This window comes from Sus scrofa, chromosome 14 (assembly GCF_054392235.1).
Source record: "Sus scrofa isolate SSC_HxYL_T2T_F1_AM1 chromosome 14, Sscrofa_HxYL_maternal_Yorkshire_Landrace_v2.0, whole genome shotgun sequence".
NCBI classification, from domain to species: domain Eukaryota; kingdom Metazoa; phylum Chordata; class Mammalia; order Artiodactyla; family Suidae; genus Sus; species Sus scrofa.
The window spans coordinates 102897911-102914227 of record NC_139396.1 but is presented as its reverse complement, the minus strand read 5'-3'; the positions used below and the strand labels follow the sequence as shown (position 1 = coordinate 102914227).

The 16317-nt window shown below is 48.8% G+C and overlaps 1 protein-coding gene across 4 annotated transcripts in view; it reads right to left on the bottom strand.

The window, feature by feature from the left end:
• LOC102163764 (uncharacterized) overlaps positions 1 to 16317 on the bottom strand; it is a 447748-nt gene that overhangs the window by 387011 nt on the left and 44420 nt on the right. For all 4 annotated transcript variants that reach the window (XR_014828194.1, XR_014828193.1, XR_014828196.1 and 1 more), the window contains one exon: positions 9055 to 9228. The gene's annotated coding sequence lies outside the window, so the exon portion shown is untranslated. Of the gene's footprint in view, positions 1 to 9054; positions 9229 to 16317 lie in introns of those variants that run through there.

Below are 16317 nucleotides of genomic sequence, written 5' to 3'. Positions count from 1 at the left end.
GACCCAGGCAATAGAGACTGCTCTGAGTCTGGCACTGCCACTCAAATGCTGTAAGACCACAGCAGAGTCACTCTCAGTGCTTCAACTGCAAGGAGGTAGGACCAGACGCCCTCCTGCAGCTGTTCCCACTCCATCAGACTGGGACTCGATTTCCTGGGCAGAGGTGGGAGGAAACCATCCTGCTCCAGAAGCCAGCCGAGTGCATGAGGGTCCTTAAAAAGGAAGGTCGAGGGGAGACCCTGGGAAACATAAATCTGCCGGCACGGCTCTCTCAGAAAGGGTTTTAATTAATTGTTTTTATACGACATAAGAGCAACTCATTACCGAACAGCTTTGATTTGTGACACCTGCATTATAGATGATTTTTAAATTAACATTTCCCCAATAAAAGGTGTCAGTAGAGAGCTGAGGGCGCCCAGAGAAGTATAAAAGGATAATAATATGAAAATACAAATAAACACCAGCCCAGCCTAACAAAGGGGGCTGCTTAATCAATTTTACAATTAATTAAGGCTTCCTGGGGTAGCTGGGGCCCTGAAGGCAACTGGAGGTACTTACTGGCTTGAGGCTCAGGCATCAAATGTTAGGAGGAGGGGAAGCGTTTCAGGCTTAAGAGAGAGACACAAGGAGAATGAAAGATGCTGCCAGACTTCCCCTTAAGGGAGGGAAATTGGAGGCAAATCTGCTGAGTGTTCTTTCTCCCTTTGTTCTCTTGGATTTGTCATTTATTTGTTCAGTAAGTATTTATAGAGCTCCTACTACGTGTTCCAAGCACTTGGAGATGCTGAGAGCCCCATAGGTCTGGTCCAGAAAGAGTCCAGGGCAAAGTAATCAAGAAAACTGGAAAGGTAAGCGGGGGCTAGACTATAGAGGGTTCTGGAAAATATCAACCACATTTAGAGCAATTTTTCAGGTGCCCTTTGAAGAGTTTCAGGTACAAGAGCCACATGCTAAGATTTTTTTTATTTATATTTATTTAGCTTTTTAGGGCCACATCTGCAGCATACGGAGGTTTCCAGGCTAGGGGTCGAATTGCAGCTGCAGCTGCCGGCCTACAGCACAGCCACAGCAACACGGGATCTGAGCCATGTGTGTGACCTACACCACAGCTCACAGCAACACCGGATCCTTAACCCACTGAGTGGGGCCAGGGATCAAACCCACATCCTCATGGATACTAGCCATGTTCACAACCCGCTGAGTCACAACAGGAGCTCCCGAATTTCCATTTTTAAATAGCTGCAAATGGACAATGTACTGGAAGGGGGGAGGGAGGAAAAAGAAGTCACCCAAAATGAGTCAGAGGAAGACAAATACTATATGATATTGCTTAGATGTGAAACGTAAAAAAATACAACAAACTAGAGAATATAGCAAAAAAAAAAGAAGAAGAAGAAGCAGACTCACAGAACAAACTAGTGGTTACCAGTGGGGAGAGATAAGCAGGGGAGGGGCAAGACAGGGGTAGGAGATGAAGAGGTACACATTGCTATGTGTAAAAGAGACCACAAGGATATGCTCGATGGCATGGGGAGTGTACGAATATTCTAGAATAACTATACATGGAGTATACATAAACTTAAAAAACACAATAGTGTCATTGCAAAACACTATATTGTACACGTGTAACATATAATACTGCACATCAACTATACTTCAATTTAAAAAAGAGAAATACATCAACATACCACAGAAAAACTTTGTTACCTCCTATAAATTACAGTTTTATAAAAAAATAACTATTAAAAAAAAAACAGTCCCTCAAGCAAGACATGCTGAAGGATTGAGTTCAGAGAGCGGGGGCTGAGGTAGGAAACAGACTGAGCCCAGGGAGACCTGGAGGCTGGAGCCCTTGGGTCTTGCTCCTGGGGATCCTGCAGGAGAGAGGGGAAGGAGAATGCTGGCAAGCACGGGCCCTTGCCCACCAGGGTCTTACTTTCTCTTTAGGAGAAACAGGAAAAAGATGCAGCCAAGGGTACAAAAAGGACTTCAGAGAGCATCAGGAGGTGCAGAAAATGGAACCGGTGCTGTTGTGTGTCTGCTGGGGTTGTGCAGTATGGGGCAGGGCGAAGCCTCTCCAAGGAGGTGACACTGAAAGTTAAGACCTGAAGGATGAGGAGCCAGCCAGGCCAAAAATGGGGCAAAGGTAGTCCAGGGATCAGCTCAGCAGTTGCAAAGGCCCTAAGGCCTGAAGGAAGAGGTGGAGGTGCCAGGACTGCCCTGCGCATTTACTTGTTCTGCTGCCCTCAGTTCTGTTTTTGCTCTCCCTCTGGTTGACCAAAAGGGCTGTGAAATTGGTATATAAATGAGGACAGGTCTCATCTATAGACAGAGGCCATGGAGCATTGGGAAAAGTTCCCCTGCCCCACCCCAGGCCTGTACAACCCTCTGGCCAAGGGATCTGACCCCTCCAATGGAGTCAGTGCCCATCTCCAGGCCAATGGCTCCCCATTTTTTATCAATCTCCCAGAACTCTCTCCTAAACCCTGGATCCACCTGGGTATCTCCCAGGCATCTCATAACATCCATCCTCCTAAGGCTGGCTTTTCCCTCCGTGTCTCAATCTCAATTAAAGATGCCACCATCCATGCAGTTGCTCAAAACAGAGACCTGGGAATCATCCAGATATTCCCTCTCCCCCATACCCAAGTCCTGTTGGCGCTTCCTCCTTAGAGCTCTTGAATGCATTTCTTTTACCCTTTGCCCTCCATTCCACCTGTCCTAGCCACCCACACATCTTACCTAGATGATGACAAGAGTCCCCCTCTCCCCATTCTCCTCCTAGCAGAACACCCTATGACAGCCAGGGGACTCCTCAAAGGAAAGCCTATAACATGTACCACTGTCGAAAAAGCTTCAAGGGCTTCCTGTGCCCCCAGACTGAAGTCCAAATGCTGTTTCAATGCTCCTCAAGGGCTTCTAGAGTCTAGCCACTGCCTACTCCCTGTGGCACCATGTTGTCCTCTCCTCCCTCCATGCTTTGCTGTCCAGACACAGGGGTCTCCCTTAAGCTCCTCAGACTAATGTTGCTCCTCTCATCTGTCTTCTTTCATACCCATAGTTCCTCTGCCTAGAACAATTCCAAGGGTTCCTCCCTGTTCCACCCTACGTTACCATCGTCTGGCCACCTTCAATTCCATAGCCCAGGCTGCAAGCTCATCAAATACTTCTGCAATTGTGTGCTAAATTGTGTAGATTCCCCCAGGATGTAAACTCCACAAGATCAGGAACTATTTCTGCATTGTTGGCACCTGGTGGACAGACCAATTTCGGAATGAATTAATAGATGAATCGAATGACATCACAGAACACAGTGTGCTATATACTTACTAGAAGTTTGGATGTTCAGTGAGACCATAAAGGACCAGCATCTTTACCTTAGCAGCATATATCTCACTGGCCAGTTTTCATCCTCACAGGTCCCCAGATAAGGTCACCCTCCCAGGATGAGCATTGGTTATGATGGGAGGAGGAGATGGACCTTTACATGCTGCATTGCCTGCTTCTATAAAGCCAGTTGGGGTCAAGGGCTGATAAAACATCGCATCAGCACACTAAGCCAGCTGGTTTCTGTCCTCTCCATACCGCCCCAGGCCCCTGGAGAGCAGGAAGTTCCTGATGAAGCTGCTGCTTTATTCGCTTTCAAAAACTCCCACCAGGAGGAAGACCTCTGAAGGCCAGCTTTCTCCTTCTCCTCAGTCCACTGGCAACATGATTATTGATTTTCAGGACAGGAACAGACCCCAAGTCCAAGCCATCCTTTTTATAAATGAGGAACCTGAGGCCAGAGAAAGAAGCAAAAAATCATCCTTTTCATTTGAACAAATGCACCCTTTGCATTGGAAATGGCCTTCTTGCAACACACCTGCACAACAGGCTTTATTCTCCTCCATTTAACAGAGGAGGGAGCTGAGACCCACAGGGGTCACAGGACCAGTGGAGGTCACATGGGATCTGATAGAGCCAGGACTCAAACCCAGGCTGATCTGAGTCTATGTCTAACACCCTGGGGTGAGTGTTTCTGTCTTTGGATCTGATTTTACTGAGGCACAGAAAGAATAATTGGCAGCTGATGTCAAAAATATATGTAGCTATTTTGATTGACAGTATAAGCTCAGTGATGTACAAACATGGAACTCTTCTATTTTTCTCAATAACTGCTATCAGCTTTGCTCTGCAAGCTCAACCCTACAAGTTGGTAGTTGAGGGAGGGGAGGGAGGGATGGGGAAAACAAACTTGCCAAATAATAGTATCTTTATTCTTGCTGACAGTTTTTTTCTGGTCACATTTAATATTTGTAGTAGTCACTTTCTAATGATAAAGAGTGTCATTGTCCAGTTCAAAGCCACCTCCTGCATGGCTTCCATGAGCCCCAGCAGCAGGGATGGGAATGTCCTGCTTGGGAGTGACTGGCTACCCCTTGGTGGGGGACTGGATACTACGCTGCAGGGGGCTGCCACCTGTTAACTCTGGCCACTGGTGTCCTCACCACAGCTGGATGTGACACTGTAGCCCACAAAAATTCAATCTTCCCCAACAAAATGTGACCAATCCAAGGTCACCATCCAGACCAGGAGTCTGCACACTATGACCTATTGGCCAGATCCAAAAACTGCCTATTTTTTAATGGTTTTTACATTTCTCAAAGGTTGAAAAAAAAGGGAAAATATTCATAACACATGAAAATTATATGAAATTCAAACATCAGTGCCCATGAATAAAGTTTTATTGGGATGTAGCCATACTCATTCATTTGCATATTGGGTTCTGGCCATGCCTGTTCATTTGCATATCATGGTCTTCAAGACACAAGGGCAGAGCCTAGTACTTGCAACACAGAGGATATGGCTTATAAAACTGAAAATGTTTCCCATCTGGCCCTTTACAGAAAACATTTGCTGACTCGAGATCAGGATTCCTTTCCCACCCTCCCCTGCAGCTGGGTGGGGCCATGTGCTAGGTTTCTCTCACCAGTGGAAGAGAAGTGGAAGTGATGTAAGATATCAGGGGTACACCTTGCTCTCTTCCACCTCTGGCTGGAACCAGGCATGGCAGCCCCCACCACTGAGAGAGACCACAAAAAAGCTCACAGGGATGGTGAGGCAATGGCTCAAAGGACCCCAGCCCCTGAATGACCGTGACTGAATGAGCTGCCCTGCCAACCTGGACCATTCACCTTAAACTGTGAGGTAAGAAAGGAAGGAACGTCGATCCTCTTTCTGCCACTGCATCATCATAATAGAAGCATCCATCCTCACCCTGACTAGTTCAGATGTTTCTCTCCAACTGGACACTGTCTCCAGAGACCTTTTCTTACAGGTCCCAGTCATGTCATTTTAGGATATTGTTCTTGCGCAAGAGGCCTGCTTCACAGATGGGGGTATGCCTCTCCTCTCATCAGCAGTACTCTATAAACCTGATTAGAGAATTATTCATATTATAGTTCTCCTATTTACAAGAGGAAGAGGGGGGGAACTAGCTCAATGATAGAGACACAAGGAGAGAGACTAGTTCAGTATAAAGCAGACCTTTATCAGGATTCCCAAATAGAAGGCTGGGGGCAGCCAGGATCCAAAGGAACCAGCACCCAGAGGCACTTCTCCAAGACCAGGGGTCTCTCTCCTGGCACCATGCACCTCTCTCTCTTTCTTCCTAGCCAGCTGGCTCCCTCTTGCCACTCACAGCTGGTGATATGATTGGTCCCCAGTCCTAAGTCTAGCTCATCCCCTCCGCAGGCACAGCCTCTTTCAGACACCTCCCTAGTTAGGAGGCAGCCCAGTTTATGTTTTAAGCTAGACCACCCAAAGCATATAGGGTAGGAAGCCTCTGCTTCAAGTGCCCACCCTGGATCAATCAGCCAAGGGCTGGAGGATGCAGACATGTGACATAAACACACCTGCTACCCATGCAGCATGCACCCAGGGGCAGGGGTTTCTCTTAGCCAAGGCATTGCCCCTTCTAAGGGTTGAGGAGTTCCAAGGCTCAGGGCTTGGATTCAGGGTTATTATGCTGGGTTGAGCTCCACCTCCTTCTTATGTGACCATGATCAAGTCTAGTGCATTCATTTTCAATTGTATGAAATAGGAATCATAATTAAATCACCTGCCTCATAGGGTTGTCAGGAGGATAAAATGAATTAACCCATGTAAAGCACTTAGAACAGCACCTCCTGACACATAGTGAGCTTACAGGAAGGTGAGTGACTGAAATTGTTATTATCACTAAAGCAAGAAAGAAATAAGTCAAGGCTCTATTCCCTTTCTATAAAACATCAAAATGTGTGCTTGGTGTGAATAATTCAAGTCAGCTTGAGAAAAGTATAATGATTGGACCAGAGATGCACCTTCCTAAAGAGCCCAGAGTATGTGGCTGCATCTGCTGAGGACTGGCTCACTCACTCCATGCCCACCCTGTGCTCAGCCCTCTACACGCATTAGCCCACTTGATCCAGCAAGGATGAAGCTCCAAGAGGGTCAATAAGTTGTCCAAAGGTACACACTTCTGGCTTAATTCCACTCTCTATGTATTTCCATCAGCATAGATGACCCAAAGGGTCCACAGCAGGCCAACTGCTGAGTCCTACGAATTTGGAGATAAGCCTGCCAAAGACAGAGAACGGGTTTCCAGGAGCAAGGAGATGGAAGGTGGAGTGATGTGAAATGCAAGGAAATATAGCACCATCTTGGGGAAGTGCATCAGGTCTGAGGCAGGTAAGGGATGTGGCTATGCTATGTGCTTGGTCCAACCTCCCCCATTAGGCTATTCGAATGCATGCAGCAGAATAACCATTTAGTAAACAGCGCCCTGGCCTGGAGCAAAGCCTGCAGCCCAGGGTGTTGTCCCTGCTCTGCCTCCCTGTCACTATGTGATCTTGATAGTGAGGCCTTGCCCCTCTCCCAGCCACAGTAGTCATATATGGTCGACCAGATGACTCTAAGGCCCTCTTCACTCTGGTCCCATTGTGGCAATTTTCTAGTTTTTGTTGTGTTCTTAGGGGCAAGCCTGAGCACAGGCCACCCGACAACTCCCATCCCAACCTGGGGCCATGGAGTTTCATTCCCCAGTTTATTGTGTGCTTAAGAGTCATGGGAAAAAATAAAACTATTATCCTCAAAACCCCAGTAGGTCTCTTAATGACTACTCCACTAATTAGTAGCAGCTGTTAATGAAGTGTGCAGGTACAAGCCTAGCCTCGTCAATTAATCCATACATGCTCCTGGGCTGCAGTAATATTTAAAGGGGAAATCAATATCTGGCAGCTGGGCCTGGGGAGGTAGGCCCGGGTGGGCAGGGAAGGTGTAGCATTTCAAGGAATTTGTAACTAAAATAGCTCATACTGGAGCACAGTGCAGGGGAGCAGAAACCAGGTCAGCCCTTAAGGGGCACAGGGATACAGGCATGCTACAGGCATGGGGGCAGTGGGGGTTGGGTAGGCAAGGTGAGCTGGCACTTGCTCCCTCCACAGGCGGGCAGAGAGCTCCATGCCAGGCCAGCAGGGGCACACGAAGGTAACAGCCCTCTTCAGTTCATCATACCACAGAAGGGGTATGGAGGCTAGAGGGCCTACTATTACCTCCTCTTGGCAGATGCAGAGATCAAGGCTCCAAGTGAGACACCGTATTTTCCAAGGTTGCAAGGCAAGTAAAAGTAACAACTGCTTCCCTGGCCTATGCTGGGACAAACCCCCTACAGACATCATCTCATTTAGTCCTTACGTGTCTACGAGACAAGAATTACTATTCCACCACTTTGGAGATGGAAGTACTACAGCTTTAAGAAGTTAAAACACCTGCCTCACAAAGCTGGTCCTTGGTAAAGCAGGTGTTCAAACCCATGCAGTCTGATTTCAGAACTCATACACTTTGAACATGTGGGCTCTGGAGCAGCAATAAGCCTTCGGCCCTGCAGAACAAGAGCCAAACTCCTTTGCATGATTTACAGCATGAACTCTGGCCCCTTGCATTAGTTTCCTACTGCTGCGACAACAAAGTACGACACACTTACTGGCTTAACACAACATAAATCTACTATCTTGCAGTTCTGCAGGTCAAAAGTCTGAAATGATTTTTCACTGTGCTAAAGTCAAGGTGTTGGTGGAGCTATAGTCCTCCTGGAGACTCTAGGAGAGACTCTGTTTCCTTGCCTCTTTCAGCATCTAGAAGCTGCCTGCCTGCCTTGGTCCGTGGTCCCTTCCTCTCTGTCGAAGCCAGCAATCCAATCACTTCAACCTCTGCTTCCATCACCACATCTCCCATCCTGAGGCTCTTGTATCTCCTTCTTATAAAGACCCTTGTGTTTACATGAGGCCCACTCAAATAATCCAAGATAATTTCCTGAATAATCCTGAATAGTCCAGTCCCTTTTGCTATGTGAAGTAACACAGTCATAGGCTCCAGAGATTAGGACAAGGACATCTTTGGAAGATATTAGTCTGCTTAACATAACATCACACTGTCTATTCCTTCTCCTAGGACCACCTGTGTTCCACCTTCCTCAAATACCTGAATCCATCAGCATCCAGTCAAGAAGTCAAGACCATTCCTGGTATTTCAAAGAGAGGGAAATTAATATAGAGAATTAGTTCCCCAGGTGATGAAAGAGCTAAGAAGCCAAACAGGGGCTGCTGAAGCAACTTAGAAATTAGCAAGTAGCCTTCTCTCACCTTCTGTACTCTACTCACATAGACAGACACACGCAGCCAAGATCAACGGTCCCCTCCTCCAAGTTCCAGTGACCTAAGTGTTGAAGAAATGCCTAAGGTCCCTAAACCTGTCTGTTCACAAGCACATCCCCAGCACTGACCCCAGAGCCTTGCACAGGCAAGGTGCTCAGAGAAAGGTCACCACCCCATCCCAGGGCTTCCAGAAGAAGGCATGATGTAGGCAAGGCAGGTGGATAAAATGCAACTGCTCAACAGCTGACTGCTGTCTATGGACATACCACCCTGAACGCGCCCGATCTTGTCAACAGCTGACTGTCGGCCCCCAAAACCAGGGACTCAGTGTTGAGAGCACTTTGCTGCCAATCACAGGCACAGGCAACATGGGTCTTACCTATTTGGAGAAAACGCTGACAGCAGACCAATCACCTCTCTCAGGGAAGAGCCAGGGATGTGGGGTACATTCTGTGGAGGGCCTGGCAGCATTCTGTGGTCCACGAGCTGCCCTGCTGCTTGAGGGAAGTACCAAGCTTGCCTTCAGCTCAGCCATCGAGCCTGCCCTTTTTCCCTGTAAGACACATGAGGAGGCACCATGATTATACTCCTGGGTTCATAACCTTTCCCTGATTTGATGTTATTCCATGGCACCTCGTGCCCAGTTGTTCATGCTGAGAGGTGCGAGAAAGGGCAAGGGAGGAGATTTAAAGAATATAGCAGGGGTTTGGGGTTAGTAGATGCAAACTGTCACATTTGGAATGGATAAACAATGGGGTTCTACTTACAGCACAGGGAACTATGTCCAGTCTCTTGGGTTGGAACATGATGGAAGATAGTATGAAAAATAATGTACATATATGTATGACTGGGTCACTTTTCTGTACAGCAGAAATTGAAGAAACATTGTAAATCGACTATAATTTAAAAAATAAAAATAATAATTTTTTAAAATAATATACTAGAGAGGAAGGAAAGGACAGGAAGAAGGAAAGGGATGGGGAGGAGTCAGGAACCAGCCTTTCCCGGGTGAGCCTGGGTCAGGCCCAAGGGAAACAGCTACTATACACTGCATAACTTCATCTCACATCCACCCAGAGGTGCAAGCATTCCCTCCCAGGCCTGGGGATGAGGTCTTCCTCCAGGTACCCCACCTGGTGACTGACACCACTTGCCCCTCCCACCAGCTAGTAGACTACACCCTAGGGGAGGGGATTCCTAGAGTTACTTCTCTCCCTAAGCCTCCCCCTTGCACAGGGATTGTTTGGTTTCCAGGCCCCAGCCAGCCTACCTGTCCCTTGTCGCTTGTCCTCAGTGCCACAACCTTGATCAAGTTCCTGCCAGTCCCTCTCCTGTTACTCCAACAGCCTCCCAAGTAGTGCCCCTGACTGTAGCCTCACCCCTAATCTATTCTTTACATGCTGCAGGACGTCTTTTCTGAATAGATCTGGTGATGTCGCTTGCTTACCTGAAGCCACCAGTGACTTCCCATCATATCCAGGGAATTCAAGGTCTTCACACCCTGGCCCTCAGCTCCTTTACCTGCCCCCTCCTTTCCCACCTCCTTCTCTTCCCCCTTGGATCATGCTCCGGGGACCTACCTGTAGGTACACACACACACAGAGACATTTATGCTTTCTGCTTTCTGTGCCTGGAATTCTCTCCCTCCCCCACCCTGGGAATAAGCTCATAGATTTAGGAATCTTTATAATCCTGGGCTACCTCTTGAGTCTTTGGAGTCACATTCAGGAGTCACTCACATCTGAAGACTTTCCTGTGCTGTCGCCACCCTCCCCCACCCCTCCTGCTGCCCCTGTCCTGCTTCTCCACGTGGTCTGTGCCTGGTCCCTTCCCTATCAGCTGCACTGTCATGCACTGTCCCATCCAGCATCCACCTCCAGGTCTGGCATAGGGCTAACAGAGCATTTAGGGGAAAGATGGGTAAGGCAATCCACTGAGAGTGCCCACAGACATGGCGGGGCAGAAATTGGGCAGGGCAATGATTTCCATTCATAACCGTATTATGTTCTATTTATGTTCATTCATGTTCTATCAAGACCCTCTTCTCTTTTAATAGCCCTGATCCCATGAGGACCAGTCTGTCTGCTTACTGAAAATTAAGAAATATTACTGATGTCATGACACCTACCAACTCTTTGGGGAAAGGAAATGCCCCTTCTCAATGCTTTTCAAAGCACTTCATTTGAACAAAACTGTGAATAAGTTAAACACCCATCTTCCTTTTGTAGCACTTTATAATTGCCATCCAGTTCAGCCAGGCTATCACCATAACAGTAAGCTCCAATGACAAGTCATTATCACTGGGGGAGATGAGAGGAGTCAACCTGCCGGTGTAGCCCTCTGTATAACTTCGGGATCATTCCGTCATCTCCTTGGAAGCTTTCAGCATCCTAAAACATTCACCACCCACTCAAGCATCGCAGGGTCTCAGATGAATTTGGGCTTAGATGACTTACTCAACGTCTTGCCACATCAACCTGCCCAATGTTAAGTGATCAAAGACCCATCAGCCCAACCGCCATTCATTCAATGATTCTTCAGATATGCAGGGAAAGCCTACTGGTTGCAGCAGTCCTTGAAGAGCTGGGGGTACAGTAGCAAACCAAAAGCTGGCCCCTGCCTTCCTAGAGCTAAGAACCTAGTGCAGGTAACCAAAAACAAAGTGCTAGTCAACGTGTGCAAGACAGAGAGATATGCTCTGGAGAACAATAATGCAGAGAGAAGGCAACAGGAAGGCTCTCCTTCTTCTCATTTTGCAAGAAGAAAGGGAAAATTTTTCCAAAACCAAACAAATGACAGTATTCCCCCTACTTAAGAGTTAAGAAAAAGTAAAGTGACAGAACAGACACCTGTATTAGTAGTGTCCAGTCCTGGAGAATAAAGGAGAAGGAACAATCACCCCAAGACTGCTTTTCTGTAAGTAAGGAGCCTAGGATAGCTCCCCAGATGCCAGCAGGGCACCCCAAGCTCTCAGGACACAGGGGTCTGAGCAGCCCTCCCCCAGCACCTGCACAGAACCACCATCTTGCCCAGCGTGCTCACCCCCCTCAGAGGCTTCTCTTTCCTCTTCCTTGCCCTTCCCAAGCTCTGTGCATCCGTGCGTTAACCCAAGCTGTTCCCTGCCCCTGCACTGACCTTCCTCCCTTGTCTTCCAAATGCCAGCCCACTCGAGGCTCAACTCAGCGCCATCCCATGAAACTGCTTCTGATCACACCTCTCACTCTGAGTCCCCAGACTGTGGCGCACTGGTCCCTACGCTATAGCAAAGCTATTTGTGGACACGCACCTGGCTGCCCTGTCCCAGGTACTTAAGGACAGGTACTTAAAGACAGTGCATGCAGAGGAGGTAGAAGAGGATGGCATGCCAGGAACAATGGCTCAACTCATCCTCAGGCTGGCAGCACAAAGCAGGCAGATGCATGCCCCACAACCCAGCATCCAGGAGCCATTTGTCCAAGATATATTCTAATAAGATACATACAAGTAAGAGGCTGAGCTGAGGGCCAACAGAGCTCAGACTAACCACAGACTTCCTTCCACTCTCCCATGCTGCCTGATCTCAGGAGGTGCTCAACAAATATTTGCTGGGTGAGCGAGTGTCTGAACAAAGGAACATGCACCCTTATTCCTCCCTGGTCCCAGACACCCTCCTCTGCCACCCATTAGACACAAAGGACAGGTTGGGCTTTGAGCCTCCAGGAGAAGATGCTTTTCTGGTGCCTTGAGTAGCCTGGTATCTTAGGGGAGGGCCTTTATCCAACCACTGAGCCAGCTTCTTAATTCAGCCTCCTAGAGAACTTTCTAGACCCTTCTTCCAACATTGAAAATGGGAGCCCAGTTTTTATGAGATTCAAAGACTGTACTCAGTGAGAGCCTGGAATCCCCAAGTATCAGACTCAAAAGCCCTTCCAGGTCTAATGGGCTGACCCTCTGCTCTCATAGAAGGGAAAGGACTTAATTCCAAATACACAGCCAACAAACAGACTGGATGGGCCACTCTGCTCCTAGCCCCTCACTCCTCTAGCCTCGCTCCCCCTTCCAGTGCCACTGGGCACACGGTGAGGGTTACTAGACCATCTTCCTTAGCCGGTCATGTGGCTGGAGTAATTGTCTACAATCACACGGCCGCATGGACGCACGACGTTCATTTGTCAGTTAATATGAGGGAGTTTTTGCCATGCAGCCCAGGGCAGTCAGGTGGGGATGCTCCCTGAGCATAATCAGACTAGGGTTGTCATTGCACAGGAAACGGGGTCACGCTCATGTTAATAGGAGGCACACACATTTCTCACCTATCTGAAGGGGAGCTCGAGAAGGGAATGAATTCTCACAGGGGTGAGGCATGTTTGTTTGCTGCTAGTTTAGAAGACAGCAGCCCCAGCCTCGGATGAGAGCCGCCCCACTCCTTCCCACCCTCCTCCCCCTGCATCTCTTCCCTCACCCCTCCTCAGAGCAAAACGCAGCCGTCCCTCTGCAGGGCCAGCAGAAAATGGCCAGAGAAGAAGCCACCACAGTGGGGAAAGAAGAGACAGCAGGATCTGTAAAATGCCAGAGGAGGAGAAGAGGAGGGAGGAATGATGCCCCCACCCCCAAAGATGGAGCATCCACACACCACGTGCAGGCCAAGGGAACAAGGATCCACCCTCTCCCACCACACCCTCCTCCTCCAACACCCTTCAATCCAGAGCCGATCACACTGTCATCAGAAGTCCTACTTTATTTGGGGATGGAAACAGAGGTCAGATTTGGGGCAGGGAGTGGTGGCTTTTTGCTCCCACCTCTCCCTCATGGTGATTGAAGCCATCTCACTGGGAGCTAGCTGGTGGTAGTGAGTGCTTCCTGCAGACAATTGGGAATAACACCCCCACCCCCAACGCAAACTGTCCCTCCCCAGAGGCCCTGAGAGGCGAGCCACATGAAACGGGGGAAAGGGACCAGCCTCATCAGTTCCAGCTCTAGTTTGCTGCAAGACTAGCAGATCTAGATGCAAGGCAACACTGGAGGAAAGAAAACTTGTGAAAACGTACCTGCTCCTCTGCCACCCCTAGAGGCAGAGCCGGTGCTGTGCTCCAAACCTGCAGAGGACAGCAGGTGGGGGGGGGGAACCCCTTATTGCCAAGGCTTAGGTCTGTTTCCAGAGGCCTGATCTCCAAACCCAACCACCTAACACCTGGGCCCTCCCAGTCCAAATAGCTCTTAATACAAAAACTCCAATACAACCAGACCTCCCTTAATATCACCCATCTCAACTCCATCCAAATAAGAAAGCCCTGACTCAGGGGCTCCTCCCTCCTGCTCACCCCTCTCCCACACCCCATTTAATGACTCCATTCCTTGATATCAGGTACCTACTGTGTGAGGCATTGTTCTCAGCACTGGAGATACTACCTGAAACAGCCATGGCCCCTGCCCACTGATGCTCACAGCCCCACGGGGGTCCTGACAAGGGACCTGGCAGTGTCCATGCAGATGGAAAGTGGTCTGATGGGGGAAGTGCAGAGCACTGCAAGTGTGCCAGGGATGGACAGGGGGTAAAGGGAGCACCTCAGGTGGACAAGGGAGAGAGTCTTCCAGGCAGAGGGGAGGGCGTTGGCCAAATCCTGACGGTCACAGGAACTCAGAGTCTGGAGTTCCCAGGGGTTAGCACTGGAGGTGGGAAGTCAGAGGGGACACTTAGCAGCTAGACCTCATCCAGCCTCCTAAGCCACTTTCAGGAGTTTGGGATTTATCCCAAGAGCAGCATAATTTCCCAAGGCAGTTCAGAATCTGATGTATAATGAGAATATCTCTGGTGGTGGAGTAGAGGGAAGACTAGAGGGGCCACACAGAGGAGGCCAGGAGAGCAGGTCCAAGGCTGTCAGAGATGGGAGCACAGGGGTGAGGATGGTGAACACAGAGAAGGGGCCTGAGAAGGTAGCACCTATAGCACGTGGCCTTGAGCAGCCATGGATGGCAGAAATGAGGCATCAAGGACACTTGCTGACAGTTACTGAGCACCTCGTGCCAACCCCTGTGATAAGCACTTAGCATCTCATTTGCTCCTACAACAGTGCTATGAAGCAGATATTTCTAATATCCCCATTTTACACTTGTGGAAACTGAGGCTCGGCAAGGTTATCCTCTCTGACTTACCCTCAGTCAAAGAGCTAGCAAGTAGGAGGACCAAGATGATTCAAGCTTTGGTGGCCACCCGTGGATGTGGGCACTATTGCCCTGAGATGGAGGCCAGAGGAGGAGCAATGCATCTGGCGAGGCAACAAGGGGTCAGCAATGGGCATGCAGTTTGAGGATCTGGAAGACATCGAGGTGGTGGTGTCTGGTGGGCAGTGGAATGAGTGGGTCTGATGGTCAAGGGGGTTAGATGTGGATTTGGGAGTCTCTGTTTATAGAAAGGAAGCCCCAGGAATGGAGGAGGTCTTCAGTGGCCCATGTGTAGTGGAAAGAAGTCAAGGACAGAGTCCTGGAAACACAGACATGTGAGAGATGGGCTGAGCAGGTCTGGGGAGGAAGGGGTTAGCAACAGGCCACTCTCTACCTTGACTAAGGAAAAAAGAAAGATGACCCGGTCAAATCCCCCCATAATTGCTAGTGACAGAGCCTCTGGCACACACACTAACGACACTGGCTAGCAGAAGAGTTCTTATCTATGGAATGCTTTTAGCAAGATGTACCCTATCTGTCTAGCCCTGCTTATGGTAAACAAACCTGGACCCTGCGGATTTATGGGGTATGGCTCCCTGGGAAATGTGCGAACTATGTAACTGTCAGTGAATAAAATGGAGACATTGCATGACCAAGACAGCTCTCCTTTTAGTAAGGGATGCTTTGCATGTATCGTGTAGAGACTTTTGTTAATAAATCTGAGCCAGGGAACTTCCTAATGTGGCAAGAAAGGTCTTGGGGGGGTAGTACCAGTGGTTCTTGACCTCACACCTTACCTGTGCTTCATATTTATATCTGTACAATTTATTGGTAAAGCTTGATACCAGGTAAGAGTGCTGATCCTTAAGAAACTGATTTGACAGTCTGACCCATTGTATTTTGCCTCAAGGACAGAAACTGGCTAAACTTGGCTGTGATCTTTTGAATTTTCTGCCCAGCCCGGGGACCAAGCCAGGCTTGAGAAGCAATGGGTTGATCTTGCCGATGAATGAGCACATGGAGGCAGGAGGGGAGCCAGGAAAGACCTTCTGTGCTAGGCTAAGGTGGCGTTTTGTCCAAACAGAGGCAACGAGACCCTAATGAAGACCTGAATGGAGGGGAGTGACAAGGTCAGACTTGGGCCCCCTGGTCACGGTGGAAACCAGGTGGTAGAAAGCAAGCTTGGAAGCAGAAAGCCCAGGTAGGGGTCATCCAGGAGAAAAATCATGGGGCCCCGGACAGGTCGGTGGCAGTGGGAATGAAGAGTAACTGGCAAATTTAAAACACTTTTAGGAGTCAAAGTGTATGGCACTTGGAAATTGATTGGGTCTTCAGCAAGGGGCAGTGAGAACAGGAGAGTGGAGGTTTCTCACTTGGATAACGGGGTAGCTAATGGTACCAGGGATGGGAACAGGGAGTGTGGGGACAGGAAGGCTTAGAGAAGATGATAGGTTCCACTTTGAATGTTTCAAGTGTCTTTGGAAATTTCTCATGGAAGTAG